Genomic DNA, 7,261 nt, shown 5'->3' on the forward strand with positions numbered 1-7,261 from the left:
TATTTATATGTTCTATAGGGAACTGGATTATCTCCAGTTAATTATATTTGAGTGGTATTTTGTCTATTCACTTTTTGATTGGACAGAAATACCCCTAAAATATAACTAACTCGATACTGGATATGAACCTAATTCGTTCTATAAACACTTGTGTTTTTGAACTTCCTCCTTAATGACAAAATATTTAAGCTTCATATGCTTATAGCACCTTCAGAATATTTGTCGCTCTTGGAGAAAAATATAACTACAAAATTATCACAGTAAATTCTCAACAACTTAGCATTAGTGTCCATAATTCCAAGTCTTGAAATGAAGTTTTGCAACCATAATTAATGAATTGTGGTCTCAAAGAATGCAACAAATTCAATAAAGTCTAAACCATAGTAGCCAATCACCTTTAAATAATTAGACCTCTTAAAAGTGAGCATATAATCTTTTGTTCCCCACAAGTACGTCATCAATTCTTTGCAACTATCTAATGATCTATTCTAGGATCATTTTGCATCTGCCCAACATACCAACTGCAAAATTGGTGTTGGACTAGTACAAGTATGTGTAGTGATGCCCCAAAACGCCAAAACCCAAATACAACCAATCAGGAAAACAAACATTTTTATTAAACACTTTATAATGCAACAATTACTTACAAACGTTTTTAAAACCCTTTTTATTTAAGAAACAACCAAAAATCCTATTTTTAGCTTCTAGTCAAACGTTTGATGGAGACCATTGAACGTTCGACATTAACCCTAGTACAGACGTTTAAGGCTGGACCACATCAAACGTTTGTGTAATGCCCTCAAAATTGGCCTTGGCCATTTGGGTAGAGTTACTTGAAATTCCTCCAGTTCAGTTAACTGGTAACTGACTGAAGGGATCGTCCATCAAGCATACTCAGAGTAATTATAACGGAAGGAGAAAATGATAGATCTGAGGTAGCTAAAATAAGTCATCAGGCATGCATATATTATCATCAATCACAGACTAGGACCTACTAATCGAAATACAATTATTCTAATCAAACTTTGTATAAGTACAATAGTCTCCAGGTTTTTTTTTTTTTTTTTTCCTTTGAAATTCATCTAAAAACAGATAACCTGACAAACCGCAAACACTACGTAAGTCTAAAACTTAGTAAGTAAACATCATAATCGGGTATGAAATGAGCTCTTATTTATGTGCAGAAGTACATGTAATTATTGTAAAAATTAAAATTAAAAAAATTAAAAAAAAAAAAAAAAAAAAAAAAAAGAGAGAGAGAGAGAGGAGGTGTTGCGTATGTTATTACACCAAAAAATATGGTTTTGATTTGTAAGAAGATTAAGTATAATTCCAGCGGCAATCGCCTATAAATTTTCATGCAGAAAAATTAATACTTTAATAGGTCGTAACTATTATATATGGTCTACTCGAGATATTATCCCTTCTCAGTAGGGTTGGTACTGTCCCGATGGACCTGTAATACAATGCCGGTGCTCCGGGCCACTGTACACTATCGTTCATATACTAGCAGCCCGAGTGAATCAGACCTCGGATGCCCCATGCAACTAATAATGTACGTCTTGTAGTAACCCGTCAATCAAGGTTGTGCCGGTCACAAAACAACCATTGGATTCAAGGCCCAAATAATCTATACATACATTTGACCATAGAATCAAGTATATATAGTAAGCCCACGGCCATTATACCGCACGTACTAGTGTACCATGTCATACGGTACATCTTATCAACCGATTATTAAGACAGTTACCAAGTTACGTAAAAAAATAAATATGCTCATACAATACGTGTGCTGAGTCAATTGACACATCACACGTTTTTAAAGAAAACAGTTGTAAGTGTTTACTTATCTTGTACGTTCGCTCAAGTCCTTTGACATTTTGAATCCCTACTATAACGAAACATAGCTATCGTTATACGCAACACTATAAGGTTTACTAAAGATACAAAAGGTCCTAACCGAATGCATCTAGCTAAAAGGTCACGAAACCCTACTTTTATGCATTCTAGACTCTGGTCGAACGTTCTATCCAAGGTGCGAACGTTCGGTCTCAAGGGTGAACGTTAGGCCAGACTACGTACAGAACGTTCAGGCAGAGTAAAATGCAAATTTTTGGCTTCTATCCTCAGGTCACCATGTTACGAACAACACCCTAGGCTCTAAACAAGTTCATACGAAAATAGTGAAGCATGATGTTTGTGAAAACCAAAGAAAACAGTAGGTTTTTCTAAAACATTTGAAAACCACTCTTTTCTTCTAAGGAGAAATGGTACACAAGTCATGGCATGACATGTAGCACCCCAGATTTTTAAAGTCTTATTTTAGAGGAATTAAATTTGATGCTATGATTATATCAATATTCATATTAGGTAATGGCATTTACTTTGAGGTTGAGATATTTATTGATGATATTAGGTAATAATATTTATTCTTGAGGAACTTATTAGATCTTATGAATATTATTGGAATGAATATTGATTTGAGGTTATTATATCATTATGATGATTTTATATTGATTATTTTATTGGGAGATTTAAGAGATATGATAATTGATGATTGATTGGTATAATTTGGAGTATGATTGTAATCATTGGTGAAATAATAGGATAGTAAATGGAAGGTAGAAATAGTATAGGGTTGGTGGAATAGTATAGGGTTGGTGAAATAGTATAGGGTTGGTGGAATAGTGTAGGGTTGGTGGAATAGTGTAGGGTTGGTGGAATAGTATAGGGTTGGTGAAATAGTATAGGGTTGGTGAAATAGTATTTGATTTTCTCCTATAAATAGAGCTCTTCTCCTTCACAATTTTCACCACTCATCTCCTCTCCCATCTCTTGCATATATTCTTCCTTCTTCCTCTTTTTACTCGGTCTTTCTTCTTTCTAAGAGTGTTTACTCAGAACAGAGAGAGAAAGGGCGAGACCAAGCGCTACAAGAAAGAAAGAACACAAGAGAAACCGAGAGTGAGATGGGAAATTTAAGACAGAGAGCTGAAGAGGAAGAAAGAGAGTTTAGAGAGAGAGAGAGAAAGTCAGTGAAGGGATTGTTATGGGTATGGACCAACTGCAGCAGAACGGGTTTCAAGTAATTACCTTTGATGATCCATTCATGTAATCCACTGTAAGTATTCTTACTTACTGAGTATGATATTGATATCCAATAATACAGATTTTTGTGGTTTTATAACTTGTCTAGTATTTTGCTATATATGATTCAACAATGATTTATATTATCGGAAATCAATTGACTCACTACTTCACAGTTTTTGTAGTGCTTGCAGGAATGGAAAATCAAGGTAATTATGCAGTTGTGATTAGAGATTCATATTGAGATGTACAGAGATTCCAAGTTGGTTAAGTTTTGTCTAGAGTTTAGGCTGTCGGATAGATTTGTATAAATGCCTTGTACGACATAGCTTTGGGTATTTTTTGTATAAAGAAAAGTATTTTAACAGTATTTTTTTTGTATTGATAATTACAGTTTTTCCGCTATATGAGATGAGGTTGTTACAATAATGGTATCAGAGCCACCTAGTAACGCCAGGTCATGTGGTATTGAAGCACTGCATGATGAGAAGAAGCCCACATTGAGTGGGTAGTTTATAGAGATAGTCATGGGTGCTAAGTCCCACATTGCCTAGTTACTAGGTGAAACTGGGCTTTATAATGAATTCTAGGGAAGCTCCAAATTGACTAGTCCTTTTGGGGTAATAGCGCAGATGTGGCTAGCGCTTTTCCCTAGGATGTTACAAATGGTATCAAAGCATTACCAGCCTGAGATGGTGGGAGTGTGCACAAGCCTATGAGGGTCGCTAGTGGACACACGTTGGTGATGCCAAAAGTGGGTTATATTATAATGGTGTCAGTTAAGACACAATGAAATGTATAAGGGCCAAAAGTTAAGGGCCGAGAATGAAGAAATTCCCTGAGGATTGCCAACGGTGACACTGGTACCCAAGAAGAGTGCTTGTAGAGTCTCACATCGCCTGGGTATGGAATATGTTATGATATTTATTTATGAACAGATTGAATTTAAAAAATTTTATAGTAACTTGAGTAAGTTATGGTTCAAGTGTGATTTGTTTTTAATTTGGGTTGCTCAATTTGAAGATAGGTGGTAATTTATGGGCTTTAATTTCGATGACGAAATTCTAATAAGGAGGGAAGATTGTAGCACCCCAGATTTTTAAAGTCTTATTTTAGAGATATTAAATTGATGCTATGATTATATTAATATTCATATTAGGTAATGGCATTTACTTTGAGGTTGGGATATTTATTGATGATATTAGGTAATAATATTTATTCTTGAGGAACTTATTAGATCTTATGAATATTATTGGAATGAATATTGATTTGAGGTTATTATATCATGATGATGATTTTATATTGATTATTTTATTGGGAGATTTAAGAGATATGATAATTGATGATTGATTGGTATAATTTGGAGTATGATTGTAATAATTGGTGATATAATAGGATAGTAAATGGTAGGTATAAGAATGGTAGAATAAGAAAGTAGAATAGTATAGGGTTGATGAAATAGTATAGAGTTGGTAGAATAGTATAGGGTTGGTGGAATAGTATAGGGTTGGTGGAATAGTATAGGGTTGGTGAAATAGTAAAATGAGGGTATAATTGTAAATTGAAGGTAGAATAGTGTTTGATTTTCTCCTATAAATAAGCTCTTCTCCTTCAATATTTTCACCACTCATCTCCTCTCCCATCTCTTGCATATATTCTTCCTTCTTCCGCTTTTTACTCGGTCTTTCTTCTTTCTAAGAGTATTTACTCAGAACAGAGAGAGAAAGGGCGAGACCAAGCGCTACAAGAAAGAAAGAACACAAGAGAAACCGAGAGTGAGATGGGAAATTTAAGACAGAGAGCTGAAGAGGAAGAAAGAGAGTTTAGGCGAGAGAGAGAGAGAAAGAGAGAGAGAAAGTCAGTGAAGGGATTGTTATGGGTATGGACCAACTGCAGCAGAACGGGTTTCAAGTAATTACATTTGATGATCCATTCATGTAATCCACTGTAAGTATTCTTACTTACTGAGTATGATATTGATATCCAATAATACGGATTTTTGTGGTTTTATAACTTGTCTAGCATTTTGCTATATATGATTCAACAATGATTTATATTATCGGAAATCAATTGACTCACTACTTCAAAGTTTTTGTAGTGTTTGCAGGAATGGAAAATCAAGGTAATTATGCAGTTGTGATTAGAGATTCATATTGAGATGTACAGGGATTCCAAGTTGGTTAAGTTTTGTCTAGAGTTTAGACTGTCGGATAGATTTGTATAAATGCCTTGTACGACATAGCTTTGGGTATTTTTGTATAAAGAAAAGTATTTTAACAGTATTTTTTTTGTATTGATAATTACAGTTTTTCCGCTATATGAGATTATTTCAGCGTAACATTCGTGTTTATCTACAAGATAAAAGAAGAGAAATATCGGGATTGTTACAAATGGTATCAGAGCCACCTAGTAACGCCAGGTCATGTGGTATTGAAGCACTGCATGATGAGAAGAAGCCCACATTGAGTGGGTAGTTTATAGAGATAGTCATGGGTACTAAGTCCCACATTGCCTAGTTACTAGGTGAAACTGGGCTTTATAATGAATTCTAGGGAAGCTCCAAATTGACTAGTCCTTTTGGGGTAATAGCCCAGATGTGGCTAGCACTTTTCCCTGGGATGTTACAATGTATCCCTTCATTGCACTTTTAATTGTCCTACATTCTCATATTTGGTGTTAATTAATTTCAGGCCCATAATATATACAATATAATGACAAATCACTTGTTTATATTATAGGTTAAAAATGCATTTGAGCCTCTCAATAAGTGGTTAATTTCTGAATACAGAGGAAACTAATTAGATCATCAGCTCCAACAATTCTATATGTACTTGGATATTATCCTTGATCTCGGTGATTACAACATAAGTTCTAACTTCTAAGAGATGGTAAATTAATTGGGAAAATTACTCAAATTTCTTACATGCATTTTTGCTTATTTTTTCCCTCTTTCTATATAATATACTGGTGGGTCCAGATTTTTTTACTGTGTTTTGATTACTTCTAAGTTATTATCCGTGCATCTAGTACTTCTTTCATGAATCGATTCAGCGGACAAAATGTGAATTAATGTCTAATTTTAGCTTTACTATAAGATCATGAGCTCTAATTTAAGTATATATTATATCTTCTGAAAATGATTAAAAGCTGGATATTATATGCTGCTTGTGAAAGACGTTCAGTTAATATTAGAAGATCTTCAAGGTTTAAATAACACATTAATTACTGAAATCTGTTTGTCAACATGAAAAATGATTAGTTTTAGGAAACTTTTTTCTATAACTAATTGCTTCAAATCTATTAGGATTTTATTTTTGAGTTAACTTTACAAAGGCTCTTTGAACTTCTATTCGTTTTGAGAAGATTTTATAAAGTTTAAAAACTCTCAATTTTACACATCAAAGTTCTAATTTGATGCAATCTACCCCCTCCGTTAGGGTTTAGCGTTAAATCCTAACGGAGGCTATAAAAATACCAAAGTACCCTCCACTTTTCTTTTTCTTTTTTTTTTTTTTTTAAAAAAAATTAATTAATGTGATATTAAGGATAAATTTAGAATTTTATATAAATTTCAGGGGTAAAAGGTCATTTCATCTATTTTAACATATGTTTAATGTCAAACCTTAACGGATGGAGTAGATTACATCAAATTAAAAGTTTGAATGGTGAAATTGAGAGTTTTAGAACTGTAGGAAAATTTTCTCAAAACGCGTAAAAATTCAGTTCCCTTCTTTTTTTTTTTTTTCTTTTTTTTTTTTTAACCACAAACTCACTTAACCGTTTGACATATTCTGATCGTTGATATTCAATAACAAAAGATATCATATTATTTAATTATAACGGAAGGCAAGCCTAACTCTCGTATGTAAATGTCATTTGTAATGCCTTGGCAGCTCGCTTCCATCCTTCAACTTTTCTTTAGGGCCTTAGGCCCCCTCCTTTTTAGGGGAGGCAAAGGCTATCCATAAATCTCATAACTTGTCTCACTTTTTAACAAATAGGATGGATCATTGTTCGTTCACTTGAGGCATTATCAATTTCGACTGGTAAATTATTATTATTATTATTATTTTGGGTCAGAAAAACAATTAAATGGAGACTAACAAATTCATCTAAAATTGAATTAATGAATGTGGGCATACTCCCCATTTGAGAAGATTATCTGTTAAATACA

General features: G+C 33.5%; 1 protein-coding gene across 1 annotated transcript in view; it reads left to right on the plus strand.

The window, feature by feature from the left end:
- The window catches only part of LOC132167567 (protein DETOXIFICATION 24-like), a 17,611-nt gene that overhangs the window by 4,772 nt on the left and 5,578 nt on the right, over positions 1 to 7,261 (plus strand). The gene's annotated exons all lie outside the window — the stretch shown is intronic.

Source organism: Corylus avellana, chromosome ca1, assembly GCF_901000735.1.
Source record: "Corylus avellana chromosome ca1, CavTom2PMs-1.0".
NCBI lineage: Eukaryota > Viridiplantae > Streptophyta > Magnoliopsida > Fagales > Betulaceae > Corylus > Corylus avellana.